Source organism: Mesoplodon mirus (assembly GCF_964341445.2).
Source record: "Mesoplodon mirus genome assembly, chromosome: 8".
Taxonomy (NCBI): Eukaryota; Metazoa; Chordata; class Mammalia; order Artiodactyla; family Ziphiidae; genus Mesoplodon; species Mesoplodon mirus.
Genome location: NC_138984.1, coordinates 88,916,802 through 88,931,471, shown reverse-complemented (window position 1 = coordinate 88,931,471; position 14,670 = coordinate 88,916,802). Strand labels below are relative to the sequence as shown.

The 14,670-nt window shown below is 44.9% G+C and overlaps 1 protein-coding gene across 3 annotated transcripts in view; it reads left to right on the top strand.

The window, feature by feature from the left end:
* Positions 1–4,269: 4,269 nt before the first annotated feature.
* Positions 4,270–14,670, top strand: part of WIPF1 (WAS/WASL interacting protein family member 1) — a 120,094-nt gene continuing 109,693 nt past the window's right edge. For 2 of the 3 annotated variants that reach the window (XM_082631488.1, XM_082631489.1), the window contains exon 1: positions 4,270–4,422. The gene's annotated coding sequence lies outside the window, so the exon portion shown is untranslated. The remainder of the gene's footprint in view (positions 4,423–14,670) is intronic. The other variant, XM_082631490.1, reaches the window with a different exon arrangement.

The following is a 14,670-nucleotide window of genomic DNA, read 5'->3' as shown; positions in this document are numbered from 1 at the left end:
AGGATATATAGGAAAAAATATGGAGAAGAATAATATATCCTACTATTACAGTGGTTATCTCTGGAGAATGGGATTGCAGGAGTCTTTAGCCTTCTATACCTATGCTTATGGAATACCTGAATTATTTAGAATGAGAATATATTTTTAATAAGGAAAGAAGATGATTAAATTTGCTATCTTGGACTAAGGTTTAAATTCATCACATTCAATTCTTACTGTCTTAAGTTTTTTTGGAATAAGGTATGGTACTAAGTACACCCTGATTCTCTGCAGCATCCCTTGACCTAGCCTGGTGCTCTTGTCCCACATAACATTGTATGTTCTCCCTGCATTAAGTCAGAAGAGAGAACCCAAATCACTTGTCAGTATAGAGCCTTTAACCAGATATACCTGAACCCCAATAAGTCTGTTCAAAGATCAATAAGTTTTCTTCTTTTGCTATTTGGCACCAAGGAATCTGGATGCTAGTCAATTCAGGTCATTCGCACCATCAGAACCTCAGAGGTGGAACAAACACAAGAAGTAGGGTCAAGAGACAGTATGCATAGTAGTTAGAGTCAGGGCTTTGCTGTCAAAATAATCTGGATTCTGATGTTCACAAGTTGAGCAATCTTGGGCAGGTTGCCTAAGTTCTTTAAGTCACAGTTTCCTCATCTGTAAAATGGCGACAAATATCTATTCAGTTAATTTGCCTTGAGAATTAAATGAGATACTATATGTAAAAGGACCTAGCTTAATGCTTGGTATATTCATTCATCCAGTGGTCATGAGTACTAGAAATGTGCCAGGTGTTGGGAGTACTGTGGTGACTCAGTTGCCTTCACATGCCCCTCCCCCAAAAGGGGACTACTGTCTTGGGGGAGGGGTGAGGAGACAGGCATTTAAAAAGTAATTGCAATAAACAAGTAATTGTTATAAGAGGGGAAGTTCTAAAACACCACAGGCCTAGTTTAGAGGTTAGGGTGAGTCCCCAAATGATAGCTCTGAAATGGTAAGCACATATATGTCATTAATAATATTGGGTTCTGGTAAATTTGTCTTAATTTTGCCAATCTCAATGTCCTTCTATCTCCCTCCCTTTTCCTTCTTTCCCAAGATCATTATAATATTTCTAGCCTAACTTTGCCTTCAAGCAGCATTCAAGAAGTCATTTTTTCTTCATTCATTTCAAAGTGCCCATGACTGCAGAGGTTTAGCATAATACCTTTGCCTAGTGCCTGGTACTAACTTCATTCTTTTTTATTTTATTTTATTTTATTAATTAATTAATTAATTAATTAATTAATTAATTAATTTTTGCTGTGTTGGGTCTTCGTTTCTGTGCTAGGGCTTTCTCTAGTTGTGGCAAGCGGGGGCCGCTCTTCATCGCAGTGCGCGGGCCTCTCACTATCGCGGCCTCTCTTGTTGCGGAGCACAGGCTCCAGACGCGCAGGCTCAGTCGTTGTGGCTCACGGGCCTAGTTGCTCCGCGGCATGTGGGATCCTCCCAGCCCAGGGCTCGAACCCGTGTCCCCTGCATTATCAGGCAGATTCTCAACCACTGCGCCACCAGGGAAGCCCTTTTTTTAAAAAAAATAAATTTATTTATTTTTATTTTTGGCTGCATTGGGTCTTCATTGTTGCACACGGGCTTTCTCTAGTTGTGGCAAGTGGGGGCTACTCTTCATTGTGGTGTGCGGGCTTCTCATTGCCGTGGCTTCTCTTGTTGCGGAGCATGGGCTCTAGGAGTGCGGGCTCAATAGTCGTGGCTCACAGGCTCTAGAGTGCAGGCTCAGTAGTTGTGGCACACGGGCTTAGTTGCTCTGTGGCATGTGGGATCTTCCTGGACCAGGGCTCGAACCCGTGTCCCCTGAATTGGCAGGTGGATTCTTAACCACTGTGTCACCAGGGAAGTCCCCTAACTTCATTCTTCATTTTGTATCTTTTTTTTTTCCCCCCTTTGGCCAAGCTTTGTGGCTTGTGGGATCTTAGTTCCCCGACCAGGGATGGAACCCCAGCCCTCCGCAGTGAAAGCACAGAGTCTTAACCACTGGACCACCAGGGAATTCCCTCAGTATCTTAATTTTAAGGTATAATTTAACATCACGCAAGGGAAGAAGGTATCTGTTGTAGATTTTTAGGTTTTGATCTTTTTAAGACAAAAATTTAACTTTTTCAACTTGAAATTATTTGAAACTTACAACTAAGTTGTGAAAATAGTAAAAAATGTTTCTACATACCCTTCACTCAGCTTTCCTAAATGTTAACATCTAACATAACCATAGCCCACTCACGGAAACTAGAAAATTACCAGTGATAAAATACTATTCAGGTTTTGACCTTACTGAGAGAAATGCTGTCTGAGGAGAGAGAGCCAGGGCACTCTGGACAATAGATCACTGACTTTATGGGCGACTTAAAACAGTAGACAATTCAGAATACCATTTATTTTTGGCTTCCAATGATGAAATAATGGGAATGGACATATATTTTATCTTCCTAATTTTCTTTTTTGTGTACGAATGCAAAATTTATATGGATTCTTGAAAGACACACACTCAAGAGAGTTCTTATCCCAACCAATATTTAATCAATTCCTTAAAAGTTGCCAGGAGATGGGCCTCCCTGGTGGCGCAGTGGTTGGGGGTCCGCCTGCCGATTCAGGGGGTGCAGGTTCGTGCCCCGGTCTGGGAGGATCCCATGTGCCGCGGAGCGGCTGGGCCCGTGAGCCGTGGCCGCTGGGCCTGCGCGTCCGGAGCCTGTGCTCCGCAGCGGGAGAGGCCACAGCAGTGAGAGGCCCGCATACCGCAAAAAAAAAAAAAAAAAAAAAGTTGCCAGGAGCTCTACTGGGCTTTGGGGAATTAAAGATAAGTAAAAATTCCTGTTCCACTTGTGTGCCGCTACTCTGCTAATCTTTAGAGGGATTGTCACATTTAATCCTTACAACAATCCTAAGAGGTAAGAGCTATTGTTATCCCTATTTGACTGAAGCAAAAATTGAGGCTTAGAGGGCTGATAGGAGCCAGCTCCTGGACTTAACTTCCATGACACACAGTGGTAAGTGCTACTGACTTTTTTTTTCAAGTCTGGAACAATATACTGATAAATGAAATCAATGGTCTTCATTTTATATAAAACACAGCAAGCATATGCATATCACTATAGAAATGGTTGAAAAAGAAAAGCTTCTAATGATGAAATACATAATGAACCTTTAAAAGATGGGTACACTTAGGGACAAATTTTGTCACTGGGAAGTTTATCCATGTTACCAACCTCTTTCCCAGAAGAATTATTGTATCTGTTAAGAGCATGTCAAGGTACAAGTGTGCACATGGAAACTGGCATAGGAGCAGACAGCCTAAAGTCAAGGATGAATCACCTTTTCAGCCTAGGACATCAGTTCTGAAGTGCCTATGTTCCCACCTTTCCTGCTTTTATTTAAGGGGATACACAGCCTTGATATTTTAACAATATGATTAAATGGTTATTATATCGATCGTAACTTGTTCTTTTCAAACGCACACGTTCTAACATCTGTGTCGTCTTAGTGAGTATTAAATTTTCTTTGGAGCCTGGAGATGGCGGCTTTCAGAGTCGGTCAGTAACAGCTCCGGCAACAGAGTAGAGCCTCAGCTTTCTCCAAATGTTTGCTGTTGATGCCACCGTATTTGAGGATGTGGGTGGCTGATGACAAATCCATCCCCACTAGGAGCAAAACCATTCAATCCCAGCCGATTCTTGGTGCTGGTGGTAGGGGGAGGGGGAGGGGCGGGCATCTTTACACGAGAGGAGTAGCAGTGCTGTCCCCACGCAGTGTTCAGGAAGACAGATGTGGATGGACCCTGGGCCTCTGTGGGCGCCACTGCATTTTAAAATTCATTTTTAAGATGAATTTCTATTTAAGATGTCTCAAAGCAGGCCCCTTCTTTTGAGAACAGAGGAGAAAAGGCTTTCCCTCGGGGTTGGGGGGGTAACCCCGGCAGCGGGAAGCTGGAGAGCTTGCAGTCCTTGTGGGAAAGGGCCCTTGGCTGGACACCCCTTCCAGTTCCCGCTCCTCTGCAAACACAGGGGAGGGAGACGGAGCGACACAGGAGCCCCAGACTCCTAACCGCCCCACTACTGCCACGCTCCTCCAGGGTCCCGAGGCCGCGGGGCGCAGAACCTCGGCACCAGGCAGCTCGGGCGCGGCGCGCAGACAGGAGGGCGAAGGGCCGACGGCTGCCTCGCCGCGCGTCCACATGTGGCAGGGCCGCAGGGGGGTGGGGACCGGGAGCCGAGGGGGAGGGTTTACATCCCAGCGAAGTTCCCGGATGGTCGCAGCCTCCCGGCGCTGAGCACTTTTCCTGCCCGGCTGCTCAGCCCTACGGACTGGGGAGAAGTTTCCCAGAAAAAAATGCCCGGCGCGCCGCGAGGCCCTGGAGCCCCACGGAGCCGCTGCGCGGTAAGGGACGCGCCGCCGCCGCCACCGAGGGCGCGACCGGGTTCCGGGGACTCAGGGCAACGCCCGTGGAGACCCTGGCAGCCGCCGGGGACCCCGGGGAGGGGCTGGGCGGCGCGGCGCGGCTCTGCGCCGGGTGGGCACGGGCGGGGGCCGCGGGGACGTCGGGGCTGCGTCCGCTGCGGGCGCGGGGGGGGCGGGCGCGCGGTCTCCTGGGGGGTTCGACTCGGGCCCGGCGGCTCGAGCGTCCTGCCGGCTGGCCGGCGGGCGGCGGAAGACGGGGCCGCGGACCGATGGGCTCCGGACGCGGGCGCCTCTGGGGCTGGGCGCGCGGCTTGGCTCCGCCGAGTCTGGGGCCGCCCGGGGGGCTCGGCCCCGCTCGCGCTGTGGGTACCCGCGGCAGGGGCTTCGCGGGGATGCGCTGGGGCGCGTCTTCCCCCTTGCTCCCCATCCCCAGCGCCGGTGGATGGGGGCTTTCGGGCATCCCCGGGGCCAGTTCCTGCTCTGGAGCCGCTTCGCTTTCTTCGCTGGGGAATCGTACCCATCCCGCAACTCGGCTTCCCAAACTCGCCTCCCGCCGGGTGCCCCAGGCTGCTGCCCGCGCAGTGGGCGGTGTAGACGCGCGCGTTCGATGTGTGCAGTGACCTTAGAGGATTTATAATCCCCGTCAGCGCTTTTCTCCCGGGGCCTCTCCCGAACTTTCCGGACAGCTTCAGTGCAGTCTCATTCCCTCTACATTTTCTTTTAAAAAAAGAACAGTTAAAGAAAGTTGCAAGGGTAAGAGAAACCAGCTGACCCAGTCAGGGGGACCCAAATCTTCAACTCGTGGTTAGACTTTGAACTCTTTGAGATTAACAAAGGGTGCGTCTGCGAGGGGCCCAGCCTGGCCAGGTCCTCTGGTCCTGCTCAATCCCGGAGGAATACATATTCCTTCTTGGGCCACGGGCTCCTGACTTTATCTCAGTTCTCTGGGAAGCCTCTCAGGTTGTCAGCAGTGACTGGATGGACTTGGTACCTTTTTCTGAAAATTGCGTGTCACTATTGTCCCCTACATGGTCACTGGACCCCACCCCCAGTCGCTGGCCGTGGGTAGTCCCAGGCTTTAGGCGGTGCAGCCGCGGAGCCCCTGGACAGAGTCCCGCCCTAGGTGGGTTTTCTTTTGCCAGTTTCCCAAGGCAATTCCAAAACAATACTGCAGCTTCATTTTGAGTCATTGGCATATTTTTTTCTCCTCAAAAAAAATGCCTTTTTCTCTAGCAGATAAAATAACTCCGAAGAATTTTCCTTTTCAGTTTGTATTAAATACTTTTTGACTTCCGGAGGTGAGAGATCCTGCATAGGCCATCAATATTTACATCTTAATCCCTCTTTACAGTGCTTACAACCCTGCCTTCACTCTTGCTGTGTATCTTTACCTGCCTGACATCCCCACAAGGTTGAGTTTCTCAGGGATCAAATCCGCCGCCACCTGTAGGAGCCCATTACCTGTTGAGTGGAATTGTGCAGACTAGACTCTGCAGATGTTATTAAAACATTTTAATATCATCTTCTTCCTTGGGACCTACCCAACCTCTGACATAATTTTGGCTCCCTGAGCAGCACATAAACTCTTAGGTTTGTGTGATGTAGAACAGAGAGATTTGTAAGCAAGGTAAAATCAGATTCTGGTACATTTAGAGACAATGAGATTACTTCCAGGTGGAGAGATTCATGCCTTCTTTCATTTGTTTGTTCATTTCAGCAATTAAAGTGTCTACTGTGTGTTCAACCACTTTCTGGCCCCTTAGGCATATCATGCATATTGTGTACCTTGAGCCTCACTTATCTCATCCAAGAAATGGGGTTGATAACCTTTGCTCTTCCTCCATCTCATCGTGTGAGAATCAGGTGGGATAATGGCGTGTGAAACAGCAAAAAGCAGCACAGCACAAGGCATTGGAGGGCCGCACAGACACAAGAGCAATAAAGGGCTAAAGTGGTGGGACAGGGGCAGTGAGGAGGTGGGATGCCTTTATTTTTTTTTTTTTTTTTTTTTTTTTTTTTTTGCGGTTCGCGGGCCTCTCACTGTTGTGGCCTCTCCTGTTGCGGAGCACAGGCTCCAGACGCGCAGGCCCAGCGGCCATGGCTCACGGGCCCAGCCGCTCCGCGGCATGTGGGATCCTCCTGGACCGGGGCACGACCCCGCGTCCCCTGCATCGGCAGGCGGACTCCCAACCACTGCGCCACCAGGGAAGCCCGGGATGCCTTTACTTTTTAAACGCACTGTCTTAGTTGCTCTGGCCAGGGATGAGCCCGCTTTTGTGGGAAGTATTTGTTACTGGGTCTGTGTCGCTGTCTTAGATATTTCAGGGTGTTCCTCACTACGGTTTTAATTTTAGGAACATACATGGTTTTTACAGTGCACATCAGGAGAACAGAATTAAAGAAAAGTGCCTTTTGTTGTTGTTGCTGTAACCCCTTCAGTTTTAAGCATCTGTTATTTGGGATTGTGTCTCCCAGAGCCGTCATCTTCCGGAAGTCTGCCCTCCCGTGAGGTCTACCAAATTCCTAATGATTTTCATACAGAGGTTTCTCTGTCACTGTGACCCAGCAATCCACAATTATGTTGCAGTGCTGGACGGTTTGGTAGGCCTTGTGAGTAGCCAGGACCCACGTATGTGAATCGGCTCACAGTTGAAATCGAGCAACATGCTCATTTGGCATTGACAGTCCCTTTTAGGGGTCACTGTTGTGCCCTGTGCCAGGGTAGAAGGGGAGACCTAGCTCAGAAGGAGATGAGGTTTGGTCCCTGAATGCTTGCCTGCTGGTAGAGATGAGACATGGTTTTGAACATCAGGAATGCAGGGTAGAATGTGGTAAATAAGATGAAAAAAAGGTACAGAGCAAATACAGGGAATTTAGAGGAGAGTGAAATTACTTCCAGCTGGAGGGAGTCAGTCTTCCCTCATTTGTCTATCTAACGAGTATTTACTAAGTGTCTTCCACGTGCCAGGCATGGGAAGATTCATAGGCACATGTACATGGTGCTCCATCTTCCCTGCTCCAATTGAGGAACAGTTCAGTTTCCTCCTCCCTGGGAGAAACGAATACTTCCTTACGGGCCTCATCGCCCAGCCCAACATTTATCAGTTGTTCTCACCTTGTAGGGATTACGGTCAGGTTAAAATAATTAACTCTGCCTTTTATACTTTGAAGTAATACAAACTCTGAGGCTCACCGTGTTCCCCAGAATACCTTCAATTAGTTGAGGAACGCTATCTACCTAACACGCTTTAACCAGTATTGAAGTATGCTGGTCCTTAGTCATGGGTGTGACTTAAAAAGGCTTGATTCTGTAACGCTGGGGTGAGGCCCAGGAATCTATTTTTGAAAGCCCCCCCCAGGTGGTACTGACGTACTACCACCTGCAGAGTCCCTAAAGGTAAAACCGTGAGCCAGGAGGTCAGGCAGATCTTCCATTCCCAGCTCTGTCTTCCACATGGTCTGCGACTTCTGTTTCTTTATCTTTAAAATCAGAGTACTGTAACCACCTGTACCTACCGGGTTGTTCTGAGGGTCTGATGAAGTCATGGATATGAATCACTTGGCAGATTATCCAGGACAGTGCTGCTGCTAGGTATTTGTGGGCCATTATTATTATTATTTTTCTTCAGCTAAGACAGCAAAAGAGATGATTTATTGTGCATGTTACATTCAGCCACAGCTGAGAACAGAACTAGTCCAGAATGTCGCAAGTCCAGGGCAAAGGACTGAAAGGGACCATTTTGATACCAGCAAGATGGGTCTCTCAGAGGTGGTCGAGGGGATCAGAATGGCCATAAATGTTCCGGATCCATTGAGACAAGTTCTAGACAGTTGGCATGCAGTCCGACGACTTGTTCCAGCGTGCCTGGCCTCTGGCTTCCCTTGTTTCTGCTCCCGTGGCTTCCATGGGTGTACGAGTTTACTTGGACCTCTGCCCATCTTTCTTCTTTTGAGCTTCAGCCTGCACCTTTGCTTCTTCCTCCAGCACCACCTCCTCTGCTTCTCCCCAAACTATCCTTCCTCTCCCAACAGCCCTTGGGCACCCTTGAGAACCCAGTGATCCAGAATGATGGCAGCCTTCCCTTGCCACGTCTGTTCCCACAATCTCCAGTTCTTACAGCCTCAGCTCACTGGCAGGGATGCTCACCTTCGCTCTCATGGCGCGGAGGTTTCTCGGAAGATGGCGCCAAGGCCGAGACTGTGGGTCATTGTTGTTATCAGCGTTAATTTGCACAAAACACTGTGTAGGTATTCTTTCCATATGGAAATTTAAAAAGAGCCTAAACTTAGGAACTGCTTTGTATATAAATGAACACATAATAATCCCTCAGCTGTGTGTAGTTTATTGAGCATTTCACACTGATCACCTCATGTATTCTCTTAACAGCTGAGGAGGAGGGATGTCACAGAGGGGAACATCAGTATGGGGGGTGAGGGGAGGGCTACCAGCCTGTGGTGTCTGCTTAGCCAGTCAAGCTACTCTGTTGAGATGACCAGGGCAGATAAAGGGCCAGGGGAAGAAAGATGCGCTACTTTCCTGTCCCTTTGGCACCAGGAAGTGCTGGGGTAACATGTTGTGGTAGTCACACAGTGGCCCTCATCCGTGTGGGGTGACCAGGGGGACTGCCTGTCCCAGGCCAAGCTGCTTTGGTCACAGGTATAGCACCCATGCCCACCGGATGGGAGCAGCACTGCTCTCATGTTCTCTGGCGGCCAGGAGTCAAGAAACGTTGACTGATTCCTGGGGACCCTGCTCAGCATTGCAGGCTTCAGGTCAGGCATCCATACTTGGTGAGAAGTCAAAAATAATTGACTTTGCTAATACTCAATAAAAGAAGAACGTAGCTAAAATAAACAGGCAAAACAATCACCTACAATTTTCATTAGTTTAGAAGCTTCAGAAACATGGTTCATATTGTAAAACCATGTTGCTGTGATGTTACACAAGTAGTCATCCCTTGGTGTCCGAGGGGCATTGGCCCAGGACCCCCTGTGGATACCAAAATCTGCAGATGTGGAGGGCTGACTATAACATTTTAGCATTGCCTACTAGGGATATATTGTTTCTCTTCTAATAAGCCATCTTTCCATTGTAACTCAGTGTCTTCCTTTTAATTTCATTTTATTGCTTAGTTATATTAATTTAAGTGAATCAGATTTTCAAAGCTTTCTGTGATCTGGCCCAAGCTTTACAAAATCTCTCCTTCCTTCCTTCCTTCCTCCCTCCCTTCCTCCCTCTTTCCTTTCCTTTCCTTTCTTTAACATTACCACTTACTGTGTGTCATTTAATTGAATCATTCTCAACAGTCACACAGCCCCGTGAGGTAGATTCTATACGTGTATGTGGAGCCTGAGACTGAGAGAAGTTCGGTAACTTGCCCAAGGTCACACAGCTAGTGACAGAACTAGTATTCAAGCCTGGGGCAGTTTGATTCCAAGCTCTGCACTTTCAACCCTTAACTTCACCTTCTGCTCTATTATACACCACTTTTCATGCTGGGGACTCCAGCCAAAGGTTCTTTTCCATTCCCATCTGTATGCCTCTGCTTTGTCATTTCTTCTCTTGACACTGCCCTTTTCCTCACTTGTATGTTGAATCCGATAGATTCTTCATATTGGCCACAAGTACTTGTTGAGAAGAAAAATAGCACACTTTGTTAATACTCAATAAGAGAAGAATACAGCTAAAATAAACAGGAGACACAATCACCTACAAATTTTGTTAGTTCAGTGGCTTCGATGAACATGGTTCACATTGTAAAAACATGCTTCTTAAGAAAAGTCGAAACGCCATCTTCTTCTGGAGCCGATTCATCCCTCTTCTTAGTAAATTCTCATTGCTGTCTGTTTGGGCCTCACCTGTGGCTTGGAATCCACTCTATTCCGTATTGGAGTCACTTGCATGTGTTTTTTTCTCCCTCATTAGATTGTAAACTCTTTGAAGGAAATAACTTAATTTTTTTTTTACATTCTCTCAGAAACAGTAGGTTCTTGTATAGTAGGTTCTCAATTAATGCTTGTTGAATGGCAGTTTATTTCCACCACTCTGGTTGTAAGGTTTGAGGTGAGTGAAGTTTTTACGAAAGCAAAGTAGATTTTGATGCTGGCTTCTGAAGATGCTGGGAAACAAGTTTCATCCTAAGAGTGATTTCATCCTTCACCATGACTGATATGTATAATACATTACTTTTCATCACATACATAATTATCTTTAAATGCTGTTTATCTTTATTTCTTCCAAATTGAAAAATAACAGTGATCCTAATTATAAAGGAATGGGATTTTGTGTTCTTGTGGGGAATGTGGAAATTATTATTGTAGAACCTAAGATGTAACATTTCCTGATCTAATACCTGTATGTGGTTCACTTCCACATTAGTGAGTGTTCAGGCCCTCCCACCCACGGATTTTCCATCTTTTTCTTTGAGCTAAGAGGTGATGTACAACTTGAGAAAGGAGTTTAAGCAAAATTGAAGGACACTAGCCTCTCCCCAGACTGCCACAGACTCCTTTGTATTTGGAGGATAAATAGTCCTCTTAGGTAAGAGGTGTCTGCAGGAGGAAGGAAATGGTGAATAAAATGGAAAATTGAGGGCCAAATAGTTTCCTTGGCTAGAGGAGTCAATTACGATTTAAAATAAAAGTTAATTTTACACATGTTCTATTTTTCTTACATAGGCAATACACATCTATATATGTTTATATATATATACACACACATTTACATTATTTAAATATATTTTTTCTCATAGGCAATACTTGGTTACTTTAAATACTGAATATGTAATGTGTACACCTTACCTCATTGTAACAGCTAAACACAGTTTGATTACATTCCTCCTATTCTCCCTCCTCCACCCCACATGTTTGAGACTGGGTTATTTGCATTTTGCTTGCCTGATAGTTTTAGCATTTCTTGGACATATTGCTATTATGTTCTTAATACTTGCATGGCATTCTGCTGTCGGGTTGGATATATTTTCCTGTTCAATGACCATCTTCTCATCTGTTAGCTCTTGCTAATGATGCCCAGACAGCTAGTCCATTGAGTCAAGTCAGACAACCAACCAATTCAGTGACAACATCAATATAATCATTTAGTTGGCTTACACAGACCAAATGGGCAGTTGGTTGAATTTCTTGCTTTTCAACCACTTGTATGTCACCCAGCCCGTTTCTGAGAGTTCCCAAGCATTTTTCTATAGCTGTATGCAGGAGATTAGGTCTGTTGACTGAAGAATTTAGCCTGGGAGGGACCAAGAAAGAAATCTGGCCACATCTTTGATGCAATTTTGAAGTGTTGAACATGTTATCAAATAATATTTCAGGAAACTCTGAGACTATTTTCTGCCCTAGGCAGGGTACATTTTGAAAGCAGAGAACCTTTAGACCTTGGAGAAGATCTTGAGAAAACATGTACCCTAGCTATTTTTTTAAAAAAATGTAAACAGTGAGATCAGTGTCTTCACCACAATAGACTTGTGTTATGGGGATGGATATTTAAATAGTGGAGACAGATCAGCCAGAGATAAAAGGGGAAGAAATGGGTATTCTTGAGCAGGCTCATGTAATGTAAGGAGCACATGTATGTGCTGAGGGAGGGACTTTCAGGAAGGACCAGGGTGATGGATTGAGAGAAAAGGGTGGGGGCGGGGAGAATAAAACAAGACGAAACCAGTTCTCTTCCCCAGGCCCCAGAAGGCAGGCTGGGGGACACTAAGACAAGTTTTCAGATGGTACTGAAATTTCTAATTCAATTTTTGAGGGCCTAGAAAAAGGCAAAGTAGTTGAAGTCTTTTTAAAAATCTTTAAAAAGTAGTCATTTACTTTAGCAGTGCCTATTCTTGTCTCTTAGAGCTAGAATTTGATTGCCGCGCATGGTTTAAAATTTAACCCAAAGCATCAGTTTAACTAATCCCAGGTTTTGTGAGTAAAATTCCACATTATTCTTTTCCCTAGAGTTTTAGCACTGTTTAAAAAAAAAGCCTCACGTGTTGTTTGAGACAAAATAAAAAATTAGATCATTGTTAAAATTAGGGATTACTTTACGTGGTACTTTACAAAGATGTTGGAGCTAGAACCTTATTAATTAAACATTGTAAACCTCCCCCCGCCCCAATCTTCTCCCTTTGATGAGGAACTGGCAGAAGAAAAAGAGAAAACAATTCTCAGTTGGTTAAAGGACTGTGCATGGGGTATTATGGTATTACTTTAACCATAACATTCCTTTCTGTACAGAATTTCTGCATACATCATCTCTACTTTGCTGTGATGAAACGTCCCTTTTGTCAACCACCAAGCCAGGTGCTCAGTCTTTGTAATTCAGTCTTTGCTTCCTTGTTTTTGCTGAAAATGTGACTCTTATCACTTAAAAAAATTAAATTATAGTTTTTACCTTGTTGAGATTACAAAAGTATTATGTGCTTGATATAAATAAAGCAAAAGAGAAAGACGTATACAAAGAAAAAGTTAATTTTTCTCCTATGTCTCTCAAATCTAACCACTCGAGGTAATCAATATTACCAGTTTGGGGTGTGCCCTTCTTTTCTTATAAAACTATGTACAAATATATATGCACATATATAGTTTTTCTATTAAAAATTGAAACCTTATACACATAAGGCTACATGATTTTTAATTGCGACATAATTGACACAAAACATTGTATAAGTTTAAAGTATACAACGAGTTGATTTGATACACTCATATATTGTAATATATTACCACCATAGGTTGGCTAACCTCCAACATGTCACATAATTATCATTTCTTTTTAGTGATGAGAACAGTTAAGATCTAGTCTCTTAGCAACTTTCAAGTATTTAAAACAGTATTGTTAATTATAATCACAATATTGTACATTAGATCCCTAGAACTTATTCATCTTCTAACTGCAAGTTTGTACCCTTTGACCAACATTTTCCCAATTCTCCTACCTCCCACCCCCTACCCCGGCCTTGGTAACCACCATTCTAATCTCTGTTTCTACAAGTTCGGCTTTTTTAGATTCTACATTTAAGTGAGATCATACAGTATTTGTCTTTTTCTGACTTATTTCACTTAGCATGATACCTTCAAGATCCATCCATGTTGTCAGAAATGGAAGGATTTCCTTCTTTTTCTTGGCTGAATAATATTCACGTGTGTGAGATATTTTCTGTATCCATTCATCCATTGATGAACACTTAGGTTGTTTCCTTATCTTGGCTATTGTAAATAATGCTACCATAAACATGGGGGTGAAGATATCTTTTTTGATATCCACAAGATTTATTTTTTATTTATTTTATTTATTTACTTTTGGCTGTGTTGGGTCTTCATTGCTGCGCGTGGGCTTTCTGTAGTGTGGTGAGCGGGGGCTACTCTTCGTTCCGGTGCGTGGGCTTCTCATTGCAGTGGCTTCTCTTGTTGCGGAGCATGGGCTCTAGGCACGCGGGCTTCAGTAGTTGCAAGCATGCGGGCTCAGTAGTTGTGGCATGCGGGCTCAGTAGTTGTGGCATGCGGGCCCTAGAGTGCGTGGGCTTCAGTAGTTGTGGCGCATGGGCTCTAGGACACATGGACTTCAGTAGATGTGGCATGCAGGCTCAGAGGTTGTGGCTTGCGGGCTGTAGAGCGCAGGCTCAGTAGTTGTGGCTCACGGGCTTAATTGCTCCGCTGCTTGTGGGATCTTCCTGGACCAGGGATTGAACCCATGTCCCCTACATTGGCAGGCGGATTTTTAACCACTGTGCCACCAGGGAAGTCACAAGATTTTTTTTTTAACATAACAAAACATTATAGCCATTCTCTCCAAATTAAAAACTCATTTATATTATGGCTGATTGATATTCTGTAATTTAACCATTCATATTATTTCAAGTTTTGTGCTACTACAGTTCTTCCCCGAATATCCGTGTGTTCAGAAAATACTGGCATACAGAAGCTTTGATTTCTGTCACAGTCCCTAAAGTGGTATTGCTTTCTAAAAGTTGTAGTAATTCATAGTCCTACTAAAACTATTTGAAAATATCTGTTTCCCCACATCCTTGCCAGTGTAATTCATTTTAGAAGTATAAACTTTATAATCTCTTTTTCCTGTTTTGTTTCAGATGATTTCTTTAGGGAGCACTTGTCACTCTCTTTACCTTTTTTCTTTTTTAATTCCATTCATTTGAATTATTTATTCATGCCCTGTCTTTTCCTTAATTTTCTAATGTGCATATGGTTTGTCTTCTAGACCTGGAGAAG